General features: G+C 51.1%; 2 pseudogenes; both read left to right on the top strand.

The window, feature by feature from the left end:
- Positions 1-9,271: 9,271 nt before the first annotated feature.
- Positions 9,272-12,019, top strand: LOC112923007 (large ribosomal subunit protein eL18-like; annotated as a pseudogene).
- On the top strand, positions 12,006-12,612 carry LOC112922977 (large ribosomal subunit protein uL6 pseudogene; annotated as a pseudogene).
- The last annotated feature ends 1,290 nt before the right edge of the window (positions 12,613-13,902 follow it).

Raw genomic sequence — 13,902 nt, 5'->3', positions numbered from 1 at the left:
GTTCTTGTGTCATCTTGGCCTCTTGACTTTTGGGTCTTAGCTTCAATTTGGTTTGCTTGAGACCATCACAAGCTCTTTCCAGAGTAATGGTATTAAGCATATGTGCCGTATGTGCTAGCCTAACGTATGTGGTGTCTTAGGTACCACTTTGACATTATTATTTGCTGTTGCTGCGCCATTCCTTGCTCTTAACAGTTGGATAATGAAATTCAGCAGTAGGCACACTTCAGAACACCTGGCATAGTGATGAATTAGCCAGAACAAAGTCAGATGAATGCATCTGGGAACCTTTGGGCTCTACAATCAGGGTTGAGACAATTGAAAGAAGCATCTTAACCACAGCTGGAAGAAGAGAGTGGGGGGAACTCCAGAGGGGGAGTATTGCTGTTCAACCTGTTTGGGTGGTGGACTAGTTTCCAGAACGGTGTGGGTAGTTCAGGAATGGGAGGATGGGAGGGGCAGTGACAAGACAGGGAGAGAGAAGGCCTGGACTTGCTAGGAAAAGGATCAAGCACCGCAGCAGTGGTGGTGACAAGTTGGCTGTAAAAGGCCTCCTCTCCTGGTGGTGGGTCAGGAGAGCAGTGGTCCCTCAGGGTCTCCGTGGAGAGGAGGCTGGGACCCCCGAAGAAACCTCAGTGGTGACAGATTGGCTTCATGTGTGTGGTGCTGCCAATTCCACAATGATTGAAGACAAGGTCCCTGCCACTGAGTTGGAAATTCTGACAGAACATTTTGAGTAGTACTGGATTCTTCACCAACTTGTCTTACAGGAGCACAGATTAGAAAAGTAGCCATCGCGGACTTCTGGTTCCTGTGTCACTTCATTTTTCTTGACCTAGCACCTCATCCTTTCCCAGCTGGTTTGGTGGGAGTTACTCATGTCGAGAGCGCATAATCCTCCTCAGGCAGTGAGGAAGCTCCTCTGAACCCTGGCCATCCAGCAAGCAGCCTCGTGTCCCACCCCCACCCCCACCCCCACCCCCCCCCACCCCCGTGTTTTGGGACAGCTATTCACTTTGACTGAAGGTTGGGAGGCTCCTGCTGGCTCTCCAGATGCGCCTACCGCATGGAAGCCAGTGGCTCGCGGGCCTGGTGACTGCCTGTGGAACTGACGGCTTCCATCTCTGACAAAGTCCAGAGTCGTCTCAAAACTGATGATTCGGCAGTAAGAGAAGCCAGTCTGGGTTTTAATTTGCAACAGCAAGTTAGAAGAATACTTGGAACATTACTCAAAAGTGGCTACAAACTGGATGAGAATGGTTGGGGCTGGTGGCGGTGGCCTTGGAACAGCTGAGGTGAAGATATTTTTGGACAATGTTAGGAACCTTGGAGTGATTTTTGCAACTTTTAGGTTTTTTGGTGGTGGTGGCAAGGGAGCAGGGTTCAAATTTGTTTTTTGGTCAATTAGGCCTCCCTGTGTTGGTTTGATAATAGCTTCACTAATTTTTACTTTGTGTCCAGTTCTAAGGAAATTAAAGTACAATATTTTCACTATTTTCATATCTTTAGTGTTAAAATGTTTAGACTATGTTTGCATTTTTGCAAAAACCATTAATAACTTTTCACCCCTAAACTTCTCACAGAAAAGTCCCGGGGACAATACAAAGTGCTCCCATGGACACCCCCGCTCCCGGACCCATTTCAGTGTCTGAAAGTGTCTTCATAGCAAAGGGGACCTGATCCACGTTTACATCTTCCTCGGCCCATATGTGGTCATCATGACCATAACATTTTAACACCACGGGACCGTTGTCTTCTAGAATGGCCCTCGGTTTAATGTATGTGTGGTGGTTTCCTCATGACTAGACTCCAGTTAATGTGATTTTGGAAGAACTACAGAAGTGCTACTGTGCTTTTTTTCACTGCATCTCATGAGGGGGCACAGGGTGTCGGCTCATCCCACTTCTGGTTCATTCTGTTCAAGGAAGGTGGTGTCTGCCCAGCTTCTCCACTGAACAGTTACTCCATCTCCCTTTGTATTTAGTAAGTGTTTTACGATAAGGAATTCTGAGACAGAATATCCCATTTCTCTTGAAAATTTGCCCCGTGAATTTTAGTATCCATTGATGCTTCTTGCCTGATGGGCTACTAAGATGGTTGCCAAGTGATTTTCAGATTGCATAATCTCTACATTTATTAGTTAGCAAGCCTGTCTTCTGGCATTCTCTTTCCCCACTCATAATCTGCATCGCTACGGGCTCAAATTGCAGTTTTATTCAGTGGTATATAATCCATTACTATTGCGGTTTGGATGTGCTCATTGTCCCAGGTTTTGCCATTGTTTTGTGCATTCTGAAGGCCATTTTCTGTGTTTGGTGTTTTCTTCCCACTCTTTTGAGTACTTCCTCACTTTGTGGTGCAGTACCGTGTCCCAGGCTCTTGTACTTCTATGCGCCAGACCTGGACTTAGCCATTTCTTCAAGGAGCTCTGGTTCCCTTCCATGGACATTGTATTTAGAAACCAAAACTTGGGGGAACCCCTGGGTGACTCAGTGGTTGAGCATCTGCCTTTGGCCCAGGTCATGATCCCGGGGTCCTGGGATCGAGTCTCATAGTGGGCTCCCCACAGGGAGCCTGCTTCTCCCTCTGCCTATGTCTCTGCCTCTCTCTCTCTCTCTCTCTCTCTCTGTCTCTCATGAATAAATAAATCTTTTAAAAAAAGAAAGAAACCGAAACTTGGTGCTAGGTGTGCTGCTTGCTATTGCTCACTGTTCCCGAGTCATCTGGGCAGCCACATAGAAAGTACCCGTGTGCACACAGTGACATCTGTATTTCTGTATCTGTGTATAAAGGTTGAGGAGTTCGCACTGGTACTTTTCACTCGGGTGCAACACTAGGTGCAGTCCAGCTTCTCACTTGCCACGTTCTCCTTTCTAGGACAGTGAGAAACTTGGCTCGTCATGCTCAGCGTTGACTTGTCACCTGCCGTGTGTGTAACTCATCTCCTAGGCTCTCAAACTACCTTTCTTGTGTGAGTGCCAAGTGCTTAGCCTGTGCAGTCACGTCTCTGCACAGCTGGAACATTAATATTTAAGTGTTATTTTTCACCAGCCTTAAACAGAGGCGATAGTGTGTTTAGACAAGTTCTTCTGAATTCAGTGCTCCACTAATAGCACCTCTAGATGCTGGAGAAAAAAGCCCTATTTGTTCCCATTGTTGGGCCATCAGACCAGTGTCCAGGTGCCCCTCCATCTCTTAGCCCAGGGGTCTAAATGCTGGGTGAGTTTTTCCAGGTTCTTCTACTTGGGACCAACGTGGTTTAGGTGCTAGTAGCGCTGAGGGAGCCTGCAGCAGGGGCCGGCTGGTGGAGAGGAGGCGGCCCCACGCGGGCTCTTCGTGGCCTCCGGCCCCCCACCCCCGAGGACTGGGCTCTGTCGTGACTCTGACTTGGCCCGTGGCTGCTTCCCCGACTCGTTCACGTAGCAAGTCTATGTTGAGGACTCTACAAGGCCCCTCTTCCTGGAAACCTGTGCGTCTCTCTGTATCCCCAGAATCTGGTGAAGGGCGAGACCAGAGGACACGCCCGGCCCATGTCAGATGCACATGAGCCGTGAATGTGTGGTTGGGACGTCGTCATCGCTCCAGGGGCTGTAGGCTCTCCTCTCCTTTCTGCCACCCCTTTGGTTCTAGAAGCTGACTACGAAGTTGAGGGACAATGAAGGCTACCCTGGTTTTGTGTCCTCCCTCCTGGGACCTCTGCACCAGATTCTGGAAGACCCCACGTCATCCAGTGAGCTGACTGGTTGTAGAGCCAGCAGCAGCTGGTGACTCATTCCAGGTGGGTCTGCACCTGAGACTTCGGGGGAGGGCAGATCACTCCAGCTGCGCTCCCGGGGGCCCCAGGCCAAGGCAGGTCAGAGGGCCTTGGGCGTCGGGACCTGGACTGATGAGGCCTGGATTCCTGCCTTCCCGCCCCACGGCAGCTGGGGGACATCCGCCGTGCCCCTCGCCCCCCGGGTCCCCTCAGCCATCCAGCCGAGCCCGCCTCGAGGGAGAGGCAGGATGCGAGGGCGCCCTTACCAAGGCCAGGCCCGTGTTCCGACGTGGGTGCCCACCGCCCATGCTGCAGTCTGGAAGGAGCTCCGAACCTTCTGCAGCGGTGAGAAGGGTCAAGGGTGCCCCGAGAGGACTCTGCGTGGCCGAGCCCTCCGGGTGCGTCCGCCCTCGCAGACTGTTCTGTCCTCGCAGTATTGACACCAGGCCGCTGGGCCTCCCCCTCGGCTGGGCAGTACGGCCCAAACGCTGGGCATTTCAGGCGCGGAAAGTTCTAATTTCCATGGACTGACGGCGAGCAGTGCTGAATTTTCTCCTGTCAGTTTCTAGGCCAAGCGATTGGCAGGTACGTCCCCAGGTCACATTTGGCGGGGAAGCCAGCCTCCGGCCCGGCCGAACGGCGCCTGCTCCTCTCAGCCGTCCCTGGGGACTCTTCTCCACCTTCTCTTTCCATTTCTTCTGACAGTCTTCCAAGCCGCCAGAGGCACAGGAACTGGGGTTTGGAAGGGTTCTGTGGGCGCACCCGGGAAGCTGCGCGGTGCCTCATCCGTGCCTGATGCTTCTGGTGATGGGCCCTTGCCGCCCGCCCGGACTTCCTAGATTTCGGACACTCCAGTGGTTGTCAAACTCCTGTGCTTCCCAGCAGAGGCCAGACTCACTCTGAGGCAACGTGTCAACCCTTCAGGTCCTTAGGAGTGACTGTCTCTTCCTGATCGCCTCTCACCCTCTGGCCAAGTCTTGCAGGTGCTGAACAAAACCCTTCGCTTGGAGTGAATGACGTCAAGTCTGTTCCCCATCCTGATGAACCAAGTACTTCAGGGAGGGTCTGAGCACTATGAACGGCGGCGGGAGGAGCGCTCCCTTTCTCCTCCCTTGTTCTGCGCATGATGCCTCCATTAATGCAACCTAAAGTTGAGACTGCTGGTTTAACAGCCACATCACACCTTGAGCAGCTGTGCTAATATACCAGAGTTTTCAAGGTTGCCATTCATCTGGAGCCCACATCTGATCCTACCACCACACTCGCACGCGTTTCCTGGCTACTGCACAAATGCTATTTTTACAAAGTCCCTGCATCTCGCCCTGTGCCACGTGCTTTACTTGTACTAGCCTTGTTGCTGTTTTACAGATGGGCTAACTGGTCAAGCAGGCCATAAGTGGCAGAGCCGGGAGGCACGCCGATGTCCCTGGCTCCCAGATCACCCCAAGGTGACACTGCCTCACTTGCGTCCCTTCCTCTTTGCATCACAGAGTTAAGTCTGTTCTTCCTCTGATTTTTTTTTTGGGTTCGTTTTCATTTTTGTTTCTCCCAGCTGTTCAGACAGCTGTTCGCTCCTCTGAGGATTTGCCTGGCTGCTGCTAGACCAGCAGTTCTTGAAAGGCAGCATGTGGGCTACTTAGGGGGGGCATCTAGGAGGTCAGAAGGACTTTTGTAGTAACCCTAGACTCTGCTTGCTGTGTCCACTCCCACTCTCAGAGGCACAGAGTGGTGTTTCCTAGAGGCTGTGTGACCTGTGATAGTACAACAGATGGAAGGAGCACATGTGGCAATCCAGCTCTCCTCCCGCTATGGAGCCCGCCGGGCAACAGAGATTTGCAAAAACCAAACACACCACCATGCTTCTCACTGATTTTTTTAAAATAATTATTTCTCATGAAGACTTTTTAAACATTTGGACATGTGGGTTTAATCTTAATATATTTTAGATCTTTTGACTTTTTTCTTTTTTAGATTTTTCGACTTCAACTTCTAATCGAGTCCATACTGATAGACATAACCCACAGGAACAAAAAAGTCCTGAGCTTCTCAACAGTTATTAAGAGGGAAATGAGCTCCAAGGACCAGAAAGTTTGAGAACTGCTCTGGTGATGGTTTTTCCACTTTTTGACCAGTTAGGTGACCCAGAAAACACTGGGCAGGTCACGGGGGCACTGAAGTGTTGCCTCCTGACTGCTGAGTACGTGGTCGGAACAGCAGACACCTGGAACTCTTCGAGGCCCCTCTGCACACTGCCCTCCGTTCCTCCTTTTCAGGATAACGAACGCTAGACTCTTCTGCTTGGCTTTCAACACCATGTGCAGACCTGCCTGTCCCAGTGCTTCAACTTGTCTCCTTCCCTCTCTCCCGACATACAGCAGGACCTCGTGACCCAGGCCTTTCCACACCTCTCCACCTTTACATTCGCTGGTCTCTCCGCTTAGAAGTTCTCTCATATTCCTCCCTCCTCGTGTGAACTCCTATTCGACCTTTAAAACCCACTTCAATGTTACATGCTTTGCCAAGGCTCTCCTGAAAGCCCAGGAGCCAGCAGAGGCCTGTCCCTTGTTCTTACTCTCCGATCATGTAGCACACAGCATGTGCATGTCTGAGCATAATTATTTATTTGCACATTTGGGGTTTTTTGGACATTGCCTCAAAGCCCAAAACACACCTTGCCATACTAATCAGTGGCAGTAGGAGCTCGGCCCCCATGGCTAACAAGGGGAGTGTTAGGAATTGTGCTTGGAAGGCTTGGCTGTGGGGTCGGGTGGGGAGGAGAGGACTGGTCTGCCACCATAAAGGAAAAGGAAAAGCAAAATGAAAAGCCCAAGTGAGGGGCAAATGCCAGGACCGAAAAGAATAGTCTGGAAAGGTGAATTCCACCCCACCCCACCCTGACATGCCCCCTGCGGTGAGGAAGAGCCCTGCAGGGTTTCAGGTGGGGGAACCGGGTGGGGAGCGCCACGCAAGCGAGGGTTACAGGAGGGGGAAGCAGGCTGTGGGGGAGCCATCCAGAGGGCGGAAGGAGGACGCCAGCCCAGAAAACCCAGCCCTTCTGGACTTGCATTGCCCACGCTGGGCAGGGGAGCGGAGGGGGGAGCCAAACCTACGTGCAGGCCCGTGGGCAGCGGGCTTTATCTGCCTTGACTCACTGAAGCCTCATGGAGAGGAGGCCGCGGCTCCGAGAGCCTGAGCCCTCTGCCAAGTTCTCATTAGAACATAGCCGAGGGAGAACGGAGGCCCACACCTGGCTCGGGGCCCCCTTCATGCCCGTTTTCTGCTGGGGTGGGGAGACGCACTTTCCTTCTGAGGCGGCCTTGGGCCTCTGCCCTCCTGTGACAAGGCTGGAGGGGGCGGCCCGGGGGAGCTCACAGGATTTGAAGCCCTGGGCTTTTCTTCTCCTTCCGATTTGTATTGCTGTGCGTGGAGCGGGTGGGGGTGGAGAGGCCCCTCTCTAGAAGAATCGGCCTGTTCTCCTCCAGAACCCATGCAAACAGACAGCTGGGCCTTCCGGCCCCCCAAGGCCTAGGGATCACCCAAGCTCCTGCTCCTCGCTGTCTGCCCGGACGCAGTCCCGGAGCCGCCTTCCGACGGCAGCAGCGGCCCTCACGAGACTGGATTCTTCAACCAGAGGCCCCCACAGCGTCCAGGCGGAGGAGGGTGCCTGGAAGAAATGAGCCAAGGCTTCCAAAGGGCCGTTCTTCCTTTCCTGGGGCCTGGAATGCTTTTACAACCTTCCGTGTGCCTTTCTTTATGACTTCACGAAACTAATAATCTCAAACTACATCATGCAACTCTGAGCCACGTTGGACTTGCACTAACCCCAGGAATTGACTCAGGTCTCATAAATTCCCCACTGTGGGCTTGGAACAAACACACATGCGCCGACGGCTGGCTGTCAGCCTGTTCTCGGGGCCTACGGAAAAGACCGGGCCTCCGGACCTTTGCACGTACTGCTCCAGGGTCTTTCTGGACACTTCTTCCCCTTCCTGTCCCACTCAGCCTTCTAGACTCAGCGCAGTTATCCCCTCCTCCCCAAGCCTCACAAGACGCACTGCACTGTGCCAGGAAATTTCTCAGGATGCCCACACTGGCTGGAGAGCTTCCCATGATCCTCCACACTGGACCAAGAGTTTCCCACAATCCCCGACAGGGTAGTAGGAGCTTCCCGTGGTCCCTCATACAGGATAGACTGTGCTCGATGACCTGCTCCCCCCATGCTGAATGGAGACGCTCCCACAGACTCGCCGGCCACACTTGCCACTGACATAAGCTTTGCCTTTTCTGATTTTTTGGGGTTTTTTTTTCCTATCACTAGACTGCTCCTTCAGGGAAGGTCAGTAGGTGCTCAATACATTTTGGTTGAATAAATGAACCAATGTTATTAAGGAATTTCAAGGCTCAGGTTTAGAATCCTACCCATGAAGGCTTCCTTTGTGCTTCCCCCCCCCCCCCCCCCATGAAAACCAGCCAACCACCATCCAGGGAATGGCTTTTATTTTCAAAGTTCCTACAGCAGAGGGATGTGGCTTCTGACTGCAGCTCTGCCACTCATCCAACTGTGAAACTTTGACCACGTCATTTTACTTCTGTAAGCCTTGGTCTCCGCATCTGAAAAATGGGGATTTTTATACTTGCTCCTCAACGATCTGATGAGCAAGACATTACCATGTATGATAGCAACTTAGTGTCTGGCATAAAGTTGGTGCTTGCTGAAGGCACACCCACGTATATAGCTGACCACCCTGTCGCTGTCTGTGTACCATGTCTCCCATTGGAGAGGAGCTCATGGCTCTGTCCTGCTCCAGGGCTGGCTAGACCTTGTTGATGGTTTTGGTGACCTTTCTGTGTTCCCACAGATCTGCTGGGTATTTAATATTCACTGAGCCTCTCAGACAAAGCCCAGCATTGGGCACCACCATGGGCCAGCAGAGAGAATGATTACTAAGGCGGGACCAAGACCTCCAGAAGGATCACCGTCTGGAAAGGAGCCTCAGGCAAGTTCTCTGGGATGAAAGAAGCTGCCCGTGAACAGCCAACTGCAAGAGTCCAAAGGAAACTCAGGACTTAGAATGTGGAAGGGGCTCTCCCTCAGGACTGTTCAGAGGTTATGGAGGTAGGAGTGATTTCCCCAAGGCCCAGGTCTGGGATGAACAGAGGGAAGTGTGGGAGCTGGAAAACAGGAGTCCTCAGGCAGGAAGAGGCCCCGACCCCTGCAAGAACCAACCCTTGATTGGCTGCCACTTCACAGCTACAGATGTCAGGAACCCAGCCTCATAGATTCCTCCCCCTCCCAGCCTGTAACAGTGATGGAGCCACCTTCTTGGGGCTTGCCACACACTGCTGGGTGTTTACCACTGCGGGTCCTTCTGGGAGGGCTGTCCTGGGCTGGATCCTCCAATGACAGGCCTCCAGCGGGCTGACTACTGTCTCCATATTCATGTATCAATTCACTTCTTCATTCATTTATTCAGATAATAGTTGTTGAGCCCTAAGAGACCAAATACTAAACTGAGGATGGGGACGAAGGGCCTGAGCCCTGCCCTGAGGAGTTCCGGGGCAGAGCTTTACCAGGCCAGGACAAGTACGATAGCCGATGCACAGCCAGCACAAAGATGGGGCTTCCAGGGGAGCTGGCAAGAGATCAAGGAAGGCTTCACGGAGCAGGGGTTATGTGAGCTGAGTTACAAAGATCTGGTGGTCCACACAGCAGGACACGTGGGAGGGAAAGACACTCCAGGCTGAGAGGACAGCTTTAGCAAAGGCACAGGTAAAGAAAGGACTGGGCAAATTTGGGAATGATGAGCTTGTTAGTACAGCTCGTGTTGGTCTAGGAGACAGAACAAGGCCAAAGTTAGGCTTTTAAGTACCATCATGGAGGCTCATGCTTGACCTCAAGGTCTGTGGATGCCAAATGGGTCCCATGGACAGGCCCCCAAGCCTATTTCATTAAATCCATACATATTTACTGAGCACCTAGTAGGTGTCAGGCACAGGAGGAAGCTGAGCAGATCTCCACTTTGGACTTGAAAAGCTACACACTAATAAAGCCACACTTCATTGTTTTTCATTTGGGGCTCCTGCATAGGATTCTATTACAGGAAAAAAAGAGATTTATCAACTAAAAAGAAACACAAACACAAAAAAGTCTGCAGCCGATTGCTTCATTGCAGACTTGGGTTTTGTTTTTTCTTGGTGGGTGGTGGTAGGCGGGTGTATAGTGTCATTTCTTTATTTTGTTTTTAGCAGGAGAGACAGATATGGTCAGATCTATTTTCAAAAAGATAAAGATAATTATGTGGTCTCTCAGCCCTCGCTCGCAGCCACAGTACAGGAAGCATGAAGCCCACTGACTAGAGGGCGTTTCTCTGGGCCCCCAGTTCAAGCCTGCTTCTCTCTACCCTAATGGGTGCTCCCAAGGAAAAGGCAATAGTGGCAGAGAATGTGGCTTCTCCCTTTGGTTGCAGGAGCCAAAAAGAAATGTCAGTTCCTTCTGGGAAGAAATGTGACCTCCTTGGATGCCAGAAGCATGAAGCCAATGTAATCAAAGTACCCTCCCCACCTCTTCTTCCTGGGGAAAGAGACAACCCTGAGGATAGCCTGGAACAATGGGAAGAGCCCAGTCTTTTAAATAACTCAGACATGAGTTCAAATCCTGGTCTGGCCACTTATTAGTCATGTGATCTTGGACACATCACTTAGGTTGTCTGAACTTGAGTGTCCTCATCTGTAATGATAATAATGACCATTCACACTTACCTCACTCGCCAGCTATTAAGACATATTACAAAGCCATAGCCAAAGAAGTAGGCATGGGACAAAGCAGAAAATGGAAGAAAACAACATCATGCAACAGCTCTAACAACACATGAGAGCTTGATGTATGAAAGAAGTGACATCAAGAACAGATAGGGCAGCCCCGGTGGCACAGTGGTTTAGCACTGCCTGCAGCCCAGGGTGTGATCCTGGGGACCCAGGATCGGGTCCCACATCGGGCTCCTTGCATGGGGACTGCTTCTCCCTCTGCCTGTGTCTCAGCCTCTCTGTGTCTCTCATGAATAAATAAATAAAATCTTAAAAAAAAAAAAAAAAAAAGATAGTGATCCTGGAGTCCTGGGATCGAGTCCCACATCAGGCTTCCTGCGTGGAGCCTGCTTCTCCCTCTGCCTGTGTCTCTGCCTCTCTCTGTGTGTCTCTCATGAATAAATAAATAAAATCCTTTAAAAAAAAAAAACAAATGGACAAAGGGTGGAATCTTTAATAAATGATGTTGGGGAAACTGGCTTCTATCCAGACAAAAATATAGGCACCTTATTATGTGTGTCCTCAGTTATCTTTGGTTGACTAAAGACCTAAATGTGAAATGTAAAACTATAGAAACTAATAAAAGGGCTTTATGGACCCGGTTGAGCAGGAGGCACCATCTTGGGAGGGGACACCCACCACCCACAAGGACTGAAAGAGTTGGTGTAAGCTTAGGAGCCAGGACATCTACCTAAGGCTGTTGGTAAATCCTTTTTTTTTTTAAATAATAAATTTATTTTTTATTGGTGTTCAATTTGCCAACATACAGAATAACACCCAGTGCTCATCCCGTCAAGTGCCCCCCTCAGTGCCCATCACCCAGTCACCCCCACCCCCCCTTCCACCACCCCTAGTTCGTTTCCCAGAGTTAGGAGTCTTTATATTCTGTCTCCCTTTCTGATGCTGTTGGTAAATCTGTACAGACTTCTGGCTGGACAAACCAGCTCCACCTTCAACCGAGTTGTACTGAAGGGATTGTACATGAGTCGCACTACCCGGTGGCCTCTGTTCCTTTCCTAGATGATTGAGAAGATAGAGCTTTGTTACCAGGAAAATAAAACAACTATGCTTGTAGGAACTGTAATGGATGATGTGCGTGTCCAAGAGGTCCCCAAACTAAAGGTGCCCGCACTGCACGTGAGCCACATCCTTAAGACCAGGAGCAAGATTTTTACCTTCAACCAGTTGGCCCTGGACTCCTGCAAGGGCTGTGGCACCATCCTGTTCTCTGATCCTTGAAAGGGCCCAGAGGTGTATAGGCATTTCAACAGGCCCTGTGAACCCCACACAGCCCCACCAATCCCTGTGAATGCTCCAAGGGCCAGAAGTCCGAGTGCACCAGAGGCCAATTGGCCCACCGTGGCTACAAAAACTAACCTCAGATCCTGTCTTGTTATTAAAAAGATTTGGGATGCTGGAAAAAAATAAACTAATAAAAGGAATATAAACAGCTCGCCTTGCCAAATCTACTGCGAGAACGAAGACCAGTCTCAGCAATCAGACTGTCGACATTCCAGAAAATGTCAACATCATTCTGAAGGGATGCACTGTTATTGGGAAGGGCCCCAGAGGAACCCTGCACACGGGCTTCAGTCACATCAATGTAGAACTCAGTCTCCTTGGAAAGAAAAAGAAGAGGCTCTGAGCTGACAAATGGTGGGAAAAAGAAAAGAACTGGCTACCGTTGGCACTACCAGTAGTCGTGTGCAGAACACGATCGGGGGGCTACACTGGGCCTCCATTACAAGAGGGGGCCTGTGTGTACTCACTGCCCCATCAACGCTGCTATTCAGGAAAATCGCTCTCCTGTTGAAATCCAAAACTTCTTGAGTGAAAAGTACATCCACAGGGCTCAGGTGAGATCAGGCGTTCCTCGTTCGGTATCTCAAGCCCAGAAAGATGAATTAATTCTTGAAGGAAATGACACTGAACTTGTATCAAACTCCGCTGCTTCGATTCAGCAAGCCACAACAGTTAAAGACAAGGATGTCGGGAAAGTTTTGGATGTTATCTGTGTTTCCGAAAAAGGATTAGTTCAGCAGACTGATGAATAAGATCTAAGTCATCTAGCTACAGAATCAGCCGGATGATTTTCCAGACTTATTTGTGGGGTCTTAAAGATGCAATAAAAGCTGTATTGACTGGGGGGAGGGGAAGGAATGTGAACACTCTTTTAAAAATCTCAGGGAAGGTAAGGATTTCTTAAAGGAGATACCAAATGGGGAAAAGGAGATTGAGGTGGGTCCTGAGAGGTGGGGAGGGCACGTGTTGCCTTGCAGGTAGAGGCCTCAGTATCGTCTCAAGGGGAGGGGAAGGCTGGGCCATGCTCCTGGTTCAGAAGGTTCAGAGGAGTCTGGGGAATTGAAGCGTTCAGAGGCATCGCCCGAGATGGCCCGATCCTATTAGCCAGGATCCCAGGCCTTTACCTTGGCCTAACAGACTTGGCCTGGTTGGGACATCAACTGTCTTTGAAGTTTAGCCACTTGGACTATTTCAGGCTTGTCCTGAATTCATTCCCCCTTCCCTGTTTGAAAGATGAAAGTTTCCTTGGATACAATTAACGAGGCCCCGCGGCTCCCATTCCTGGCTTTCCACTGTCCCCTTCTAGGCCTCGGCTGTTCATTGTCTTTCTGGGGGGGCATCCACAGTGCTAACCATGGCATCTAATACTGTGATCTTTGGAGCCACTATTACCCCCTACCCGACCCCCAAGCCTCAAATGCCCGATGCATTCACTGCCTGCCAGCGCACTCCACCCACACTGCTATAGTTTTTTGGTTTTTTAAGATATAGTTATTTATTCGAGAGAGAAAGAGGGACAGGGTGCAGTGGGGAGGGGCAGAGGGAGCGGGAGAGAGCCTTGAGCAGGTTCCTCACTGAGCAGAGCCCGACTCTGAGATCATGACCTGAGCTGAAACCAAGTCGGACCTTTAACTGACTGCACCACCCAGGCACCCCAACACTGCTACAAGTTTTAACAGTTGGGAGCCACCTTGGGCTAGGGCCTGCCTGTGCTCCCCACCCCACCAGTGATGGGGTCCTCCCTGCCAGCTGAGAGGGGCTAGCACAGCTCCCAAGCCCCCATCTCACCCCTGCTTTCTCAGATCCCTCCCAGCACCAGGTGCTGCAGGTTAGGTTCTTGGCAAGAAACAATGAAACGGGGTTTGGACGAGGGGTGGGGGCAAGATGTGGATCGGGGATCAATGCCTGTGAGGAACCGGGCAAAGGAAGTCACCTGGGCCTGACAAAGCTGCCTTGCCCGGCAGAGCTGTGCCCCATCTGGCTGGAGCAGCTGAGTCTTTACATCCCACCACCGCCCCCCTTCCCCGGGGAGGACATGACCT

Source organism: Vulpes vulpes, chromosome 12 (assembly GCF_048418805.1).
Source record: "Vulpes vulpes isolate BD-2025 chromosome 12, VulVul3, whole genome shotgun sequence".
Lineage (NCBI taxonomy): Eukaryota > Metazoa > Chordata > Mammalia > Carnivora > Canidae > Vulpes > Vulpes vulpes.
This window is presented reverse-complemented; position numbering and strand designations above follow the sequence as displayed.